Raw genomic sequence first — 20,454 nt, 5'->3', positions numbered from 1 at the left:
CAAGACAGAACATATAGACCCATGTACCTGTAGGGTGTCACTATGGAGAATCCAGGACAGAACATATAGACCCATGTACCTGTAGGGTGTCACTATGGAGAATCCAAGACAGAACATATAGACCCATGTACCTGTAGGGTGTCACTATGGAGAATCCAGGACAGAACATATAGACCTATGTACCTGTAGGGTGTCACTATGGAGAATCCAAGACAGAACATATAGACCCATGTACCTGTAGGGTGTCACTATGGAGAATCCAAGACAGAACATATAGACCCATGTACCTGTAGGGTGTCACTGTGGAGGATCCAAGACAGAACATATAGACCCGTGTACCTGTAGGGTGTCACTATGGAGAATCTAGGACAGAACATATAGACCTATGTACCTGTAGGGTGTCACTATGGAGTATCTAGGACAGAACATATAGACCTATGTACCTGTAGGGTGTCACTATGGAGTATCTAGGACAGAACATATAGACCTATGTACCTGTAGGGTGTCACTATGGAGAATCCAAGACAGAACATATAGACCCATGTACCTGTAGGGTGTCACTATGGAGAATCCAAGACAGAACATATAGACCTATGTACCTGTAGGGTGTCACTATGGAGAATCTAGGACAGAACATATAGACCCTATGTACCTGTAGGGTGTCACTATGGAGAATCCAAGGACAGAACATATAGACCCATGTACCTGTAGGGTGTCACTATGGAGAATCCAAGACAGAACATATAGACCCATGTACCTGTAGGGTGTCACTATGGAGAATCCAAGACAGAACATATAGACCCATGTACCTGTAGGGTGTCACTATGGAGTATCTAGGACAGAACATATAGACCTATGTACCTGTAGGGTGTCACTATGGAGTATCTTGGACAGAACATATAGATCTTTGTACCTGTAGGGTGTCACTATGGAGTATCTAGGACAGAACATATAGACCTATGTACCTGTAGGGTGTCACTATGGAGAATCCAAGACAGAATATATAGACCTATGTACCTGTAGGGTGTCACTATGGAGTATCTAGGACAGAACATATAGACCTATGTACCTGTAGGGTGTCATTATGGAGTATCTAGGACAGAACATATAGACCTATGTACCTGTAGGGTGTCACTAAGCAGTATCTAGGACAGAACATATAGACCTATGTACCTGTAGGGTGTCACTATGGAGAATCCAAGACAGAACATATAGACCTATGTACCTGTAGGGTGTCACTAAGGAGTATCTAGGACAGAACATATAGACCTATGTACCTGTAGGGTGTCACTATGGAGAATCCAGGACAGAACATATGGACCCATGTACCTGTAGGGTGTCACTATGGAGAATCCAGGACAGAACATATAGACCTATGTACCTGTAGGGTGTCACTATGGAGAATCCAAGACAGAACAGATAGACCTATGTACCTGTAGGGTGTCACTATGGAGAATCTATGAGAGAACATATAGACCTATGTACCTGTAGGGTGTCACTATGGAGAATCTATGAGAGAACATATAGACCTATGTACCTGTAGGGTGTCACTATGGAGTATCTAGGACAGAACATATAGACCCATGTACCTGTAGGGTGTCACTATGGAGAATCCAAGACAGAACATATAGACCCATGTACCTGTAGTGTGTCACTATGGAGTATCTAGGACAGAACATATAGACCTATGTACCTGTAGGGTGTCACTATGGAGAATCCAGGACAGAACATATAGACCCATGTACCTGTAGGGTGTCACTATGGAGAATCCAGGACAGAACATATAGACCTATGTACCTGTAGGGTGTCACTATGGAGAATCCAAGACAGAACATATAGACCCATGTACCTGTAGGGTGTCACTATGGAGAATCCAGGACAGAACATATAGACCCATGTACCTGTAGGGTGTCACTATGGAGAATCCAAGACAGAACATATAGACCCATGTACCTGTAGGGTGTCACTATGGAGTATCTAGGACAGAACATATAGACCCATGTACCTGTAGGGTGTCACTATGGAGAATCCAAGACAGAACATATAGACCCATGTACCTGTAGGGTGTCACTATGGAGTATCCAGGACAGAACATATAGACCTATGTACCTGTAGGGTGTCACTATGGAGAATCCAAGGACAGAACATATAGACCCATGTACCTGTAGGGTGTCACTATGGAGAATCTAGGACAGAACATATAGACCTATGTACCTGTAGGGTGTCACTATGGAGAATCTAGGACAGAACATATAGACCTATGTACCTGTAGGGTGTCACTATGGAGTATCTAGGACAGAACATATAGACCCATGTACCTGTAGGGTGTCACTATGGAGAATCCAAGACAGAACATATAGACCCATGTACCTGTAGGGTGTCACTATGGAGAATCCAGGACAGAACATATAGACCATGTACCTGTAGGGTGTCACTATGGAGAATCTAGGACAGAACATATAGACCCATGTACCTGTAGGGTGTCACTATGGAGAATCAAGGACAGAACATATAGACCCATGTACCTGTAGGGTGTCACTATGGAGAATCCAAGACAGAACATATAGACCCATGTACCTGTAGGGTGTCACTATGGAGAATCTAGGACAGAACATATAGACCTATGTACCTGTAGGGTGTCACTATGGAGAATCAGGACAGAACATATAGATCCCTATGTACCTGTAGGGTGTCACTATGGAGAATCTAGGACAGAACATATAGACCTATGTACCTGTAGGGTGTCACTATGGAGAATCCAAGACAGAACATATAGACCTATGTACCTGTAGGGTGTCACTATGGAGAATCCAGGACAGAAATATATATAGACCTATGTACCTGTAGGGTGTCATTATGGAGTATCTAGGACAGAACATATAGACCTATGTACCTGTAGGGTGTCACTAAGCAGTATCTAGGACAGAACATATAGACCTATGTACCTGTAGGGTGTCACTATGGAGAATCCAAGACAGAACATATAGACCTATGTACCTGTAGGGTGTCACTAAGGAGTATCTAGGACAGAACATATAGACCTATGTACCTGTAGGGTGTCACTATGGAGAATCCAGGACAGAACATATGGACCCATGTACCTGTAGGGTGTCACTATGGAGAATCCAGGACAGAACATATAGACCTATGTACCTGTATGGTGTCACTATGGAGAATCCAAGACAGAACAGATAGACCTATGTACCTGTAGGGTGTCACTATGGAGAATCTATGAGAGAACATATAGACCTATGTACCTGTAGGGTGTCACTATGGAGAATCTATGAGAGAACATATAGACCTATGTACCCGTAGGGTGTCACTATGGAGTATCTAGGACAGAACATATAGACCCATGTACCTGTAGGGTGTCACTATGGAGAATCCAAGACAGAACATATAGACCCATGTACCTGTAGTGTGTCACTATGGAGAATCTAGGACAGAACATATAGACCTATGTACCTGTAGGGTGTCACTATGGAGAATCCAGGACAGAACATATAGACCCATGTACCTGTAGGGTGTCACTATGGAGAATCCAGGACAGAACATATAGACCTATGTACCTGTAGGGTGTCACTATGGAGAATCCAAGACAGAACATATAGACCCATGTACCTGTAGGGTGTCACTATGGAGAATCCAGGACAGAACATATAGACCTATGTACCTGTAGGGTGTCACTATGGAGAATCCAAGACAGAACATATAGACCTATGTACCTGTAGGGTGTCACTATGGAGAATCCAGGACAGAACATATAGACCCATGTACCTGTAGGGTGTCACTATGGAGAATCCAAGACAGAACATATAGACCCATGTACCTGTAGGGTGTCACTATGGAGTATCTAGGACAGAACATATAGACCCATGTACCTGTAGGGTGTCACTATGGAGAATCCAAGACAGAACATATAGACCCATGTACCTGTAGGGTGTCACTATGGAGAATCCAGGACAGAACATATAGACCCATGTACCTGTAGGGTGTCACTATGGAGAATCCAAGACAGAACATATAGACCCATGTACCTGTAGGGTGTCACTATGGAGTATCTAGGACAGAACATATAGACCCATGTACCTGTAGGGTGTCACTATGGAGAATCCAGGACAGAACATATAGACCCATGTACCTGTAGGGTGTCACTATGGAGAATCTAGGACAGAACATATAGACCCTATGTACCTGTAGGGTGTCACTATGGAGTATCTAGGACAGAACATATAGACCCATGTACCTGTAGGGTGTCACTATGGAGAATCCAAGACAGAACATATAGACCCATGTACCTGTAGGGTGTCACTATGGAGAATCCAGGACAGAACATATAGACCCATGTACCTGTAGGGTGTCACTATGGAGTATCTAGGACAGAACATATAGACCCATGTACCTGTAGGGTGTCACTATGGAGAATCCAAGACAGAACATATAGACCTATGTACCTGTAGGGTGTCACTATGGAGTATATAGGACAGAACATATAGACCCATGTACCTGTAGGGTGTCACTATGGAGAATCCAAGACAGAACATATAGACCCGTGTACCTGTAGGGTGTCACTATGGAGAATCCAAGACAGAACATATAGACCTATGTACCTGTAGGGTGTCACTATGGAGAATCCAAGACAGAACAGATAGACCTATGTACCTGTAGGGTGTCACTATGGAGAATCCAAGACAGAACATATAGACCTATGTACCTGTAGGGTGTCACTATGGAGAATCCAAGACAGAACAGATAGACCCGTGTACCTGTAGGGTGTCACTATGGAGAATCCAAGACAGAACATATAGACCTATGTACCTGTAGGGTGTCACTATGGAGTATATAGGACAGAACATATAGACCCATGTACCTGTAGGGTGTCACTATGGAGAATCCAAGACAGAACATATAGACCCGTGTACCTGTAGGGTGTCACTATGGAGAATCCAAGACAGAACATATAGACCTATGTACCTGTAGGGTGTCACGATGGAGAATTTTGGACAGAACATATAGACTCATGTACCTGTAGGGTGTCACTCATGGAGACGATCCAATTGTCAAGATAGAACATAATCATTTTAAGAAGTGAAATCTGTAGGGTGTCACTATGGAGAATCTGCAGACTTGACAACTAATACCATATAGCCACACCGTGTGTAAACTATGTAAGGGTGTCACTATGGATTATCAGATGAAAGAACATATAGACTCAGTATGTACCTGTAGGGTGTCATCTCTTGGAGAATCAACCTCTACTGAGATCCACAAGGCTGTGTTCCTTCATCCGTACTCTTCGTTTTGTATACCCAATGCCTGTTACTTGTCACTATATGAGTGTTTATCTGTGAAATTTGCAGATGACGCCACTGTTACTGGCCTAATTTCTGATTCTGAACATTATTATCGTCAATATTGACAAACCCATGTCAAACCTTTGTCAAAGTGTGTTGTCACTATGTTGGAGGGATCTGTCTCATAACAAAACAGACTTTTCAAAATTGTTAATACTGCTTGCAAAATTGCTGAAGTGTATTTTGAGTATAGTCAAAAGACAGCTAAAATTAGATTTGACAGTTGAGATATTTGGTCTCACCATTTTGAACTACTTCATTCTGGACGCTGCTGTCGATTACCTTCCCTCAAAACAGAGCTCGACAGTCTTTCATACCATCAAGTATTCGTGAATGCAACAAATATTTTGAATCACCATTCACAAGAATTATTCAGCCTCTTTACCTATGTGGTTAATTGAATTATATCATGTCAGTTTATTTATAAATAGCATTCGTTTTGAGCATGTAATTATTGTGTATATACCTGTAGGGTGTCACTATGGAGAATCCAAGACAGAACATATAGACCCATGTACCTGTAGGGTGTCACTATGGAGAATCCAAGACAGAACATATAGACCCATGTACCTGTAGGGTGTCACTATGGAGAATCCAAGACAGAACATATAGACCCATGTACCTGTAGGGTGTCACTATGGAGAATCTAGGACAGAACATATAGACCCATGTACCTGTAGGGTGTCACTATGGAGAATCTAGGACAGAACATATAGACCCATGTACCTGTAGGGTGTCACTATGGAGTATCTAGGACAGAACATATAGACCCATGTACCTGTAGGGTGTCACTATGGAGAATCCAAGACAGAACATATAGACCCATGTACCTGTAGGGTGTCACTATGGAGTATCTAGGACAGAACATATAGACCCATGTACCTGTAGGGTGTCACTATGGAGAATCCAAGACAGAACATATAGACCCATGTACCTGTAGGGTGTCACTATGGAGAATCCAAGACAGAACATATAGACCTATGTACCTGTAGGGTGTCACTATGGAGAATCTAGGACAGAACATATAGACCCATGTACCTGTAGGGTGTCACTATGGAGAATCCAAGACAGAACATATAGACCTATGTACCTGTAGGGTGTCACTATGGAGAATCTAGGACAGAACATATAGACCCATGTACCTGTAGGGTGTCACTATGGAGAATCTAGGACAGAACATATAGACCCATGTACCTGTAGGGTGTCACTATGGAGAATCCAAGACAGAACATATAGACCCATGTACCTGTAGGGTGTCACTATGGAGAATCTAGGACAGAACATATAGACCCATGTACCTGTAGGGTGTCACTATGGAGAATCCAGGACAGAACATATAGACCCATGTACCTGTAGGGTGTCACTATGGAGAATCCAAGACAGAACATATAGACCCATGTACCTGTAGGGTGTCACTATGGAGAATCTAGGACAGAACATATAGACCCATGTACCTGTAGGGTGTCACTATGGAGAATCCAAGACAGAACATATAGACCTATGTACCTGTAGGGTGTCACTATGGAGAATCTAGGACAGAACATATAGACCCATGTACCTGTAGGGTGTCACTATGGAGAATCCAAGACAGAACATATAGACCCATGTACCTGTAGGGTGTCACTATGGAGAATCCAAGACAGAACATATAGACCCATGTACCTGTAGGGTGTCACTATGGAGAATCCAAGACAGAACATATAGACCTATGTACCTGTAGGGTGTCACTATGGAGAATCCAAGACAGAACATATAGACCCATGTACCTGTAGGGTGTGTCACTATGGAGAATCCATGACAGAACATATAGACCCATGTACCTGTAGGGTGTCACTATGGAGAATCCAAGACAGAACATATAGACCTATGTACCTGTAGGGTGTCACTATGGAGAATATAGGACAGAACATATAGACCCATGTACCTGTAGGGTGTCACTATGGAGAATCCAGGACAGAACATATAGACCCATGTACCTGTAGGGTGTCACTATGGAGAATCCAAGACAGAACATATAGACCCATGTACCTGTAGGGTGTCACTATGGAGAATCCAAGACAGAACATATAGACCCATGTACCTGTAGGGTGTCACTATGGAGAATCCATGACAGAACATATAGACCTATGTACCTGTAGGGTGTCACTATGGAGAATCTATGACAGAACATATAGACCCATGTACCTGTAGGGTGTCACTATGGAGTATCTAGGACAGAACATATAGACCCATGTACCTGTAGGGTGTCACTATGGAGAATCCAAGACAGAACATATAGACCCATGTACCTGTAGGGTGTCACTATGGAGTATCTAGGACAGAACATATAGACCCATGTACCTGTAGGGTGTCACTATGGAGAATCAAGACAGAACATATAGACCCATGTACCTGTAGGGTGTCACTATGGAGAATCCAAGACAGAACATATAGACCTATGTACCTGTAGGGTGTCACTATGGAGTATCTAGGACAGAACATATAGACCCATGTACCTGTAGGGTGTCACTATGGAGAATCCAGGACAGAACATATAGACCCATGTACCTGTAGGGTGTCACTATGGAGAATCCAAGACAGAACATATAGACCTATGTACCTGTAGGGTGTCACTATGGAGTATCTAGGACAGAACATATAGACCCATGTACCTGTAGGGTGTCACTATGGAGAATCCAAGACAGAACATATAGACCTATGTACCTGTAGGGTGTCACTATGGAGAATCTAGGACAGAACATATAGACCCATGTACCTGTAGGGTGTCACTATGGAGAATCAAGGACAGAACATATAGACCCATGTACCTGTAGGGTGTCACTATGGAGAATCCAAGACAGAACATATAGACCCATGTACCTGTAGGGTGTCACTATGGAGAATCTAGGACAGAACATATAGACCCATGTACCTGTAGGGTGTCACTATGGAGAATCCAGGACAGAACATATAGACCTATGTACCTGTAGGGTGTCACTATGGAGAATCTAGGACAGAACATATAGACCCATGTACCTGTAGGGTGTCACTATGGAGAATCCAGGACAGAACATATAGACCCATGTACCTGTAGGGTGTCACTATGGAGAATCCAAGACAGAACATATAGACCCATGTACCTGTAGGGTGTCACTATGGAGAATCCAAGACAGAACAGATAGACCCATGTACCTGTAGGGTGTCACTATGGAGAATCCATCTAGGACAGAACATATAGACCCATGTACCTGTAGGGTGTCACTATGGAGAATCCAAGACAGAACAGATAGACCCATGTACCTGTAGGGTGTCACTATGGAGAATCCAAGACAGAACATATAGACCCATGTACCTGTAGGGTGTCACTATGGAGTATCTAGGACAGAACATATAGACCCATGTACCTGTAGGGTGTCACTATGGAGAATCCAAGACAGAACATATAGACCCATGTACCTGTAGGGTGTCACTATGGAGAATCCAAGACAGAACATATAGACCCATGTACCTGTAGGGTGTCACTATGGAGAATCTAGGACAGAACATATAGACCCATGTACCTGTAGGGTGTCACTATGGAGTATCTAGGACAGAACATATAGACCCATGTACCTGTAGGGTGTCACTATGGAGAATCCAAGACAGAACATATAGACCCATGTACCTGTAGGGTGTCACTATGGAGTATCTAGGACAGAACATATAGACCCATGTACCTGTAGGGTGTCACTATGGAGAATCAAGACAGAACATATAGACCCATGTACCTGTAGGGTGTCACTATGGAGAATCCAAGACAGAACATATAGACCCATGTACCTGTAGGGTGTCACTATGGAGAATCCAGGACAGAACATATAGACCCATGTACCTGTAGGGTGTCACTATGGAGAATCCAAGACAGAACATATAGACCCATGTACCTGTAGGGTGTCACTATGGAGAATCCAAGACAGAACATATAGACCTATGTACCTGTAGGGTGTCACTATGGAGAATCCAAGACAGAACATATAGACCCATGTACCTGTAGGGTGTCACTATGGAGAATCCAAGACAGAACATATAGACCTATGTACCTGTAGGGTGTCACTATGGAGAATCCAAGACAGAACATATAGACCCATGTACCTGTAGGGTGTCACTATGGAGAATCTAGGACAGAACATATAGACCTATGTACCTGTAGGGTGTCACTATGGAGAATCCAGGACAGAACATATAGACCCATGTACCTGTAGGGTGTCACTATGGAGAATCCAAGACAGAACATATAGACCCATGTACCTGTAGGGTGTCACTATGGAGAATCCAGGACAGAACATATAGACCCATGTACCTGTAGGGTGTCACTATGGAGAATCCAAGACAGAACATATAGACCCATGTACCTGTAGGGTGTCACTATGGAGAATCCAGGACAGAACAGATAGATGTACCCATGTACCTGTAGGGTGTCACTATGGAGTATCTAGGACAGAACATATAGACCCATGTACCTGTAGGGTGTCACTATGGAGTATCTAGGACAGAACATATAGACCCATGTACCTGTAGGGTGTCACTATGGAGAATCCAAGACAGAACATATAGACCCATGTACCTGTAGGGTGTCACTATGGAGAATCTAGGACAGAACATATAGACCCATGTACCTGTAGGGTGTCACTATGGAGAATCCAAGACAGAACATATAGACCCATGTACCTGTAGGGTGTCACTATGGAGAATCCAGGACAGAACATATAGACCCATGTACCTGTAGGGTGTCACTATGGAGAATCTAGGACAGAACATATAGACCCATGTACCTGTAGGGTGTCACTATGGAGAATCCAGGACAGAACATATAGACCTATGTACCTGTAGGGTGTCACTATGGAGAATCCAAGACAGAACATATAGACCTATGTACCTGTAGGGTGTCACTATGGAGAATCCAAGACAGAACATATAGACCCATGTACCTGTAGGGTGTCACTATGGAGAATCCAAGACAGAACATATAGACCCATGTACCTGTAGGGTGTCACTATGGAGAATCCAAGACAGAACATATAGACCCATGTACCTGTAGGGTGTCACTATGGAGAATCTAGGACAGAACATATAGACCCATGTACCTGTAGGGTGTCACTATGGAGAATCCAAGACAGAACATATAGACCCATGTACCTGTAGGGTGTCACTATGGAGAATCCAAGACAGAACATATATAGACCCATGTACCTGTAGGGTGTCACTATGGAGAATCCAGGACAGAACAGATAGACCCTATGTACCTGTAGGGTGTCACTATGGAGAATCCAAGACAGAACATATAGACCCATGTACCTGTAGGGTGTCACTATGGAGAATCCAAGACAGAACATATAGACCCATGTACCTGTAGGGTGTCACTATGGAGAATCTAAGACAGAACATATAGACCTATGTACCTGTAGGGTGTCACTATGGAGAATCTGTGGACAGAACATATAGACCCATGTACCTGTAGGGTGTCACTATGGAGTATCTAGGACAGAACATATAGACCCATGTACCTGTAGGGTGTCACTATGGAGAATCCAAGACAGAACATATAGACCCATGTACCTGTAGGGTGTCACTATGGAGTATCTAGGACAGAACATATAGACCCATGTACCTGTAGGGTGTCACTATGGAGAATCCAAGACAGAACATATAGACCCATGTACCTGTAGGGTGTCACTATGGAGAATCCAGGACAGAACAGATAGACCCATGTACCTGTAGGGTGTCGCTATGGAGTATCTAGGACAGAACATATAGACCCATGTACCTGTAGGGTGTCACTATGGAGTATCTAGGACAGAACATATAGACCCATGTACCTGTAGGGTGTCACTATGGAGAATCCAAGACAGAACATATAGATAGACCCATGTACCTGTAGGGTGTCACTATGGAGAATCCAAGACAGAACATATAGACCCATGTACCTGTAGGGTGTCACTATGGAGAATCTAGGACAGAACATATAGACCCATGTACCTGTAGGGTGTCACTATGGAGAATCCAAGACAGAACATATAGACCCATGTACCTGTAGGGTGTCACTATGGAGAATCTAGGACAGAACATATAGACCCATGTACCTGTAGGGTGTCACTATGGAGAATCCAGGACAGAACATATAGACCCATGTACCTGTAGGGTGTCACTATGGAGAATCCAAGACAGAACATATAGACCCATGTACCTGTAGGGTGTCACTATGGAGTATCTAGGACAGAACATATAGACCCATGTACCTGTAGGGTGTCACTATGGAGAATCCAAGACAGAACATATAGACCCATGTACCTGTAGGGTGTCACTATGGAGTATCTAGGACAGAACATATAGACCCATGTACCTGTAGGGTGTCACTATGGAGAATCCAAGACAGAACAGATAGACCCATGTACCTGTAGGGTGTCACTATGGAGTATCTAGGACAGAACATATAGACCCATGTACCTGTAGGGTGTCACTATGGAGAATCCAAGACAGAACATATAGACCCATGTACCTGTAGGGTGTCACTATGGAGAATCCAAGACAGAACATATAGACCTATGTACCTGTAGGGTGTCACTATGGAGAATCTAGGACAGAACATATAGACCTATGTACCTGTAGGGTGTCACTATGGAGAATCTAGGACAGAACATATAGACCCATGTACCTGTAGGGTGTCACTATGGAGTATCTAGGACAGAACATATAGACCCATGTACCTGTAGGGTGTCACTATGGAGAATCCAAGACAGAACATATAGACCCATGTACCTGTAGGGTGTCACTATGGAGTATCTAGGACAGAACATATAGACCCATGTACCTGTAGGGTGTCACTATGGAGAATCCAAGACAGAACATATAGACCCATGTACCTGTAGGGTGTCACTATGGAGAATCCAGGACAGAACATATAGACCCATGTACCTGTAGGGTGTCACTATGGAGTATCTAGGACAGAACATATAGACCCATGTACCTGTAGGGTGTCACTATGGAGTATCTAGGACAGAACATATAGACCCATGTACCTGTAGGGTGTCACTATGGAGAATCCAAGACAGAACATATAGACCCATGTACCTGTAGGGTGTCACTATGGAGAATCCAGGACAGAACATATAGACCCATGTACCTGTAGGGTGTCACTATGGAGTATCTAAGACAGAACATATAGACCCATGTACCTGTAGGGTGTCACTATGGAGAATCCAAGACAGAACAGATAGACCTATGTACCTGTAGGGTGTCACTATGGAGTATCTAGGACAGAACATATAGACCCATGTACCTGTAGGGTGTCACTATGGAGAATCCAAGACAGAACATATAGACCCATGTACCTGTAGGGTGTCACTATGGAGAATCCAGGACAGAACATATAGACCTATGTACCTGTAGGGTGTCACTATGGAGAATCTAGGACAGAACATATAGACCCATGTACCTGTAGGGTGTCACTATGGAGAATCCAAGACAGAACATATAGACCCATGTACCTGTAGGGTGTCACTATGGAGTATCTAGGACAGAACATATAGACCCATGTACCTGTAGGGTGTCACTATGGAGAATCCAGGACAGAACATATAGACCCATGTACCTGTAGGGTGTCACTATGGAGAATCTAGGACAGAACATATAGACCCATGTACCTGTAGGGTGTCACTATGGAGAATCCAAGACAGAACATATAGACCCATGTACCTGTAGGGTGTCACTATGGAGTATCTAGGACAGAACATATAGACCCATGTACCTGTAGGGTGTCACTATGGAGAATCCAAGACAGAACATATAGACCCATGTACCTGTAGGGTGTCACTATGGAGAATCTAGGACAGAACATATAGACCCATGTACCTGTAGGGTGTCACTATGGAGAATCCAAGACAGAACATATAGACCTATGTACCTGTAGGGTGTCACTATGGAGAATCTAGGACAGAACATATAGACCCATGTACCTGTAGGGTGTCACTATGGAGAATCCAAGACAGAACATATAGACCCATGTACCTGTAGGGTGTCACTATGGAGAATCTAGGACAGAACATATAGACCCATGTACCTGTAGGGTGTCACTATGGAGAATCCAAGACAGAACATATAGACCCATGTACCTGTAGGGTGTCACTATGGAGTATCTAGGACAGAACATATAGACCTATGTACCTGTAGGGTGTCACTATGGAGAATCCAAGACAGAACATATAGACCTATGTACCTGTAGGGTGTCACTATGGAGTATCTAGGACAGAACATATAGACCCATGTACCTGTAGGGTGTCACTATGGAGAATCCAAGACAGAACATATAGACCCATGTACCTGTAGGGTGTCACTATGGAGAATCCAGGACAGAACATATAGACCTATGTACCTGTAGGGTGTCACTATGGAGAATCCAAGACAGAACATATATAGACCATGTACCTGTAGGGTGTCACTATGGAGAATCCAAGACAGAACATATAGACCTATGTACCTGTAGGGTGTCACTATGGAGAATCCAGGACAGAACATATAGACCCATGTACCTGTAGGGTGTCACTATGGAGAATCCAAGACAGAACATATAGACCCATGTACCTGTAGGGTGTCACTATGGAGAATCTAGGACAGAACATATAGACCCATGTACCTGTAGGGTGTCACTATGGAGAATCCAAGACAGAACATATAGACCCATGTACCTGTAGGGTGTCACTATGGAGAATCCAGGACAGAACATATAGACCCATGTACCTGTAGGGTGTCACTATGGAGAATCCAGGACAGAACATATAGACCCATGTACCTGTAGGGTGTCACTATGGAGAATCCAAGACAGAACAGATAGACCCATGTACCTGTAGGGTGTCACTATGGAGTATCTAGGACAGAACATATAGACCCATGTACCTGTAGGGTGTCACTATGGAGAATCCAAGACAGAACATATAGACCCATGTACCTGTAGGGTGTCACTATGGAGAATCCAAGGACAGAACATATATGACCCATGTACCTGTAGGGTGTCACTATGGAGAATCTAGGACAGAACATATAGACCCATGTACCTGTAGGGTGTCACTATGGAGAATCCAGGACAGAACATATAGACCTATGTACCTGTAGGGTGTCACTATGGAGAATCCAAGACAGAACATATAGACCCATGTACCTGTAGGGTGTCACTATGGAGAATCCAGGACAGAACAGATAGACCCATGTACCTGTAGGGTGTCACTATGGAGAATCTAGGACAGAACATATAGACCCATGTACCTGTAGGGTGTCACTATGGAGTATCTAGGACAGAACATATAGACCCATGTACCTGTAGGGTGTCACTATGGAGAATCCAAGACAGAACATATAGACCTATGTACCTGTAGGGTGTCACTATGGAGAATCCAAGACAGAACATATAGACCCATGTACCTGTAGGGTGTCACTATGGAGAATCCAGGACAGAACATATAGACCCATGTACCTGTAGGGTGTCACTATGGAGAATCTAGGACAGAACATATAGACCCATGTACCTGTAGGGTGTCACTATGGAGAATCTAGGACAGAACATATAGACCCATGTACCTGTAGGGTGTCACTATGGAGAATCCAAGACAGAACATATAGACCCATGTACCTGTAGGGTGTCACTATGGAGAATCCAGGACAGAACATATAGACCTATGTACCTGTAGGGTGTCACTATGGAGAATCAGGACAGAACATATAGACCCATGTACCTGTAGGGTGTCACTATGGAGAATCAAGACAGAACATATAGACCCATGTACCTGTAGGGTGTCACTATGGAGTATCTAGGACAGAACATATAGACCCATGTACCTGTAGGGTGTCACTATGGAGAATCCAGGACAGAACATATAGACCCATGTACCTGTAGGGTGTCACTATGGAGAATCTAGGACAGAACATATAGACCCATGTACCTGTAGGGTGTCACTATGGAGAATCTAGGACAGAACATATAGACCCATGTACCTGTAGGGTGTCACTATGGAGAATCCAAGACAGAACATATAGACCCATGTACCTGTAGGGTGTCACTATGGAGAATCTAGGACAGAACATATAGACCCATGTACCTGTAGGGTGTCACTATGGAGAATCCAAGACAGAACATATAGACCCATGTACCTGTAGGGTGTCACTATGGAGTATCTAGGACAGAACATATAGACCCATGTACCTGTAGGGTGTCACTATGGAGAATCCAAGACAGAACATATAGACCCATGTACCTGTAGGGTGTCACTATGGAGTATCTAGGACAGAACATATAGACCCATGTACCTGTAGGGTGTCACTATGGAGAATCCAAGACAGAACATATAGACCCATGTACCTGTAGGGTGTCACTATGGAGAATCCAAGACAGAACATATAGACCCATGTACCTGTAGGGTGTCACTATGGAGAATCCAAGACAGAACATATAGACCCATGTACCTGTAGGGTGTCACTATGGAGAATCCAAGACAGAACATATAGACCCATGTACCTGTAGGGTGTCACTATGGAGAATCCAGGACAGAACATATAGACCCATGTACCTGTAGGGTGTCACTATGGAGAATCTAGGACAGAACATATAGACCCATGTACCTGTAGGGTGTCACTATGGAGAATCCAAGACAGAACATATAGACCCATGTACCTGTAGGGTGTCACTATGGAGAATCCAAGACAGAACATATAGACCCATGTACCTGTAGGGTGTCACTATGGAGAATCTAGGACAGAACATATAGACCCATGTACCTGTAGGGTGTCACTATGGAGAATCCAAGACAGAACATATAGACCTATGTGTACCTGTAGGGTGTCACTATGGAGAATCCAAGACAGAACATATAGACCTATGTACCTGTAGGGTGTCACTATGGAGAATCCAAGACAGAACATATAGACCTATGTACCTGTAGGGTGTCACTATGGAGAATCCAAGACAGAACATATAGACCCATGTACCTGTAGGGTGTCACTATGGAGAATCTAGGACAGAACATATAGACCCATGTACCTGTAGGGTGTCACTATGGAGAATCTAGGACAGAACATATAGACCCATGTACCTGTAGGGTGTCACTATGGAGAATCCAAGACAGAACATATAGACCCATGTACCTGTAGGGTGTCACTATGGAGTATCTAGGACAGAACATATAGACCCATGTACCTGTAGGGTGTCACTATGGAGAATCCAAGACAGAACATATAGACCCATGTACCTGTAGGGTGTCACTATGGAGAATCTAGGACAGAACATATAGACCCATGTACCTGTAGGGTGTCACTATGGAGAATCCAAGACAGAACATATAGACCCATGTACCTGTAGGGTGTCACTATGGAGTATCTAGGACAGAACATATAGACCCATGTACCTGTAGGGTGTCACTATGGAGAATCCAAGACAGAACATATAGACCCATGTACCTGTAGGGTGTCACTATGGAGAATCCAAGACAGAACATATAGACCCATGTACCTGTAGGGTGTCACTATGGAGAATCCAAGACAGAACATATAGACCCATGTACCTGTAGGGTGTCACTATGGAGAATCCAAGACAGAACATATAGACCTATGTACCTGTAGGGTGTCACTATGGAGAATCCAGGACAGAACATATAGACCCATGTACCTGTAGGGTGTCACTATGGAGTATCTAGGACAGAACATATAGACCCATGTACCTGTAGGGTGTCACTATGGAGAATCCAAGACAGAACATATAGACCCATGTACCTGTAGGGTGTCACTATGGAGAATCTAGGACAGAACATATAGACCCATGTACCTGTAGGGTGTCACTATGGAGAATCCAAGACAGAACATATAGACCCATGTACCTGTAGGGTGTCACTGTGGAGAATCCAAGACAGAACATATAGACCTATGTACCTGTAGGGTGTCACTATGGAGAATCCAAGACAGAACATATAGACCCATGTACCTGTAGGGTGTCACTATGGAGAATCCAAGACAGAACATATAGACCTATGTACCTGTAGGGTGTCACTATGGAGAATCTAGGACAGAACATATAGACCTATGTACCTGTAGGGTGTCACTATGGAGAATCTAGGACAGAACATATAGACCCATGTACCTGTAGGGTGTCACTATGGAGAATCCAAGACAGAACATATAGACCCATGTACCTGTAGGGTGTCACTATGGAGAATCCAAGACAGAACATATAGACCCATGTACCTGTAGGGTGTCACTATGGAGTATCTAGGACAGAACATATAGACCCATGTACCTGTAGGGTGTCACTATGGAGAATCCAAGACAGAACATATAGACCTATGTACCTGTAGGGTGTCACTATGGAGAATCTAGGACAGAACAGATAGACCTATGTACCTGTAGGGTGTCACTATGGAGAATCCAAGACAGAACATATAGACCTATGTACCTGTATGGTGTCACTATGGAGAATCCAAGACAGAACAGATAGACTTATGTACCTGTAGGGTGTCACAATGGAGTATCTAGGACAGAACATATAGACCCATGTACCTGTAGGGTGTCACTGTGGAGAATCCAAGACAGAACAGATAGACCTATGTACCTGTAGGGTGTCACTATGGAGAATCCAAGACAGAACATATAGACCCATGTACCTGTAGGGTGTCGCTATGGAGTATCTAGGACAGAACATATAGACCCATGTACCTGTAGGGTGTCACTATGGAGAATCCAAGACACAACATATAGACCTATGTAACTGTAGGGTGTCACTATGGAGAATCCAGGACAGAACATATAGACCCATGTACCTGTAGGGTGTCACTATGGAGAATCCAGGACAGAACAGATAGACCCATGTACCTGTAGGGTGTCACTATGGAGAATCCAGGACAGAACATATAGACCCATGTACCTGTAGGGTGTCACTATGGAGAATCCAGGACAGAACATATAGACCCATGTACCTGTAGGGTGTCACTATGGAGAATCCAAGACAGAACATATAGACCTATGTACCTGTAGGGTGTCACTATGGAGTATCTAGGACAGAACATATAGACCTATGTACCTGTAGGGTGTCACTATGGAGAATCCAGGACAGAACAGATAGACCCATGTCCCTGTTCAGTGGCAGAACATCTTACCTCGAAGCTTTCATTGTACTCTCTTTCTTCCGTGTGTTAGAATGACAGAATCCCTTGCAACTCCCCTTGTTTCACACAATGGCGGGTCACATGTCCGGCAAGCCTCTCTCGTATCAGACTCACATGGAACAGCTGATAACAGAGAGCACCTGATCTGCCTTTCCTTCGACTAATCATCACATTGCATTCTTCTTAACCTACTCTCGACCCGGGCTAGTCAATGTGAAGATACCTGTAATCTTGCTGCCTGTGATCTCTCAGCTCGAACAGGGTCTGCGCACATGAAGAATTTCCACTCTAGTTGAATCAGGAGTAGTGAACATTTATACCTATTCCTCCAGCGTTCTGTAATCTATGCTCCATTAAAGTTGAGAACGCATTGTTCGTAGCGGACTAAAGTAACTGAAACGGACATAAAATATTCACGCAACAACACGCTTTCAAATTGCCAACTCTTCGGAGGGTCCAGTCATCCATTCGTCTAAAGCGCCTTGATTCTCCGTACGGAGATGCCTCCCTTAACCATGTTAGGATCCAGTGATCATAAGTTCCTCATAGGATCCTCGATTTACTTAATCATAACCAATGTGCGCGTATGTATGTATGTATGTATGTATGTATGTATGTATGTATGTATGTATGTATGTATGTAATGAAATCCAAAGGTTAGGGAGAAATGCTCCTCAGGGAAAAATGTTTCGGGGGAAGGGTGTGGGGGGTGGTGGTGTGTGTCTCTCACACAATGAGAACATTACAGTGCTTCAAATCGCCGACCTCAACCCCATCGATCATTTGTGGGATAACCTCGACCGACGAGTACGTGACCGTCAGCCTTATTGATTTGATCTGAAAACTCTTTCAAAACGAATGCCGAAAGTAATCTTGATTTTTATTGCCAGACAGTGCATGCTCTTTGCTGCACAATTTCAACTGGAATGTGATTTCTGTTGCGTTGTGGTGATGCCTTTTTAATCCTTGTAAGAAATCACATGAAAATCAACTTTCTCAGGTAAAGTCGTTTTTTTACCTGTGCAATTGTGTAACATCATGTTCTCAACACTTTGTTACATATTTTGACGATTGTTTGAACACAATAGATAATTCATAGATTTTTAGAAATACAAAACGCCTATGCGTTTCTCTTTTTGGATAGTATATTTCCACCATATTTCATGTAGGCCTAAACATTGGAGATACAGTCAGATTTAGCACTGATCCAGTAGTAAGCTACCATCGTATACACCGCAATGTCGAATACAATACTCCAGAAGTTTTGCATAATTACCATAGGCGGATCCAGGAATTTTCAAAGGGTGAGAGAGGAGACCCTGATACCCCTGAACCCCCTCTTGGCTCCGCCAATACAAAACTTCAATGTGGTCTTTAGTCATTTTCAAAGGAGGTGGGGATGGGGGTTTCTTTAGGTCACCCACAGAAAGGTAGCGTAAATTCAGTGTAAATGTTATATATTCATATTTTAAAATATTAACGTAGACAAATAGTAATGTAAAAATTACTGCTCACCGATAGATGGAAATTGCAACATTGGAAACAAAAAGCTCCTGCAGTTTTCATCCATATATACATGGTCGTGGGGGCCATCTTACAAAGGAAGCGTCACTGATACTATAATTGAATTTGCCATCACCTTCTTGTTCATTATTTTACTAATATAATATCTATTATTCATCTTTTAATAAAACACCATTATCGCTAAAAAACGTAGAGATTTGTAAAGAAAGCGCATCAACAATAATACATGTTTTTAGACAAGCCACCATCCCCAAATTCCGTAGCGCGTCAACCGGTCGCCAACAACCACCGACGCAAATATCCTTTGTAGCACGTCAGGGAATATTGGCGGGGTATCGGGTTACCATGGTGACAGATTCCTAGTTTTGGAAGACAAGGCCTTTTATCAAACGCTTCCCCTATTGTGGCGACATCCATACATG

The 20,454-nt window shown here is 43.5% G+C and overlaps 1 protein-coding gene across 2 annotated transcripts in view; it reads right to left on the bottom strand.

Annotated features, from left to right (window-relative positions):
* The window catches only part of LOC124273041 (galactoside alpha-(1,2)-fucosyltransferase 2-like), a 40,430-nt gene extending 21,806 nt beyond the window's left edge, over positions 1-18,624 (bottom strand). The window contains exon 1 of one of the 2 annotated variants that reach the window (XM_046708254.1): positions 18,500-18,624. The gene's annotated coding sequence lies outside the window, so the exon portion shown is untranslated. The remainder of the gene's footprint in view (positions 1-18,499) is intronic. The other variant, XM_046708255.1, reaches the window with a different exon arrangement.
* Between the last annotated feature and the right edge of the window lie 1,830 nt (positions 18,625-20,454).

This window comes from Haliotis rubra, unplaced genomic scaffold (assembly GCF_003918875.1).
Source record: "Haliotis rubra isolate DU_JTF1 unplaced genomic scaffold, ASM391887v1 Scf176, whole genome shotgun sequence".
Classification (NCBI taxonomy): Eukaryota; Metazoa; Mollusca; class Gastropoda; order Lepetellida; family Haliotidae; genus Haliotis; species Haliotis rubra.
Note: the sequence above shows the minus strand (reverse complement) of the source record. Positions and strands in the feature narration are given on the sequence as shown.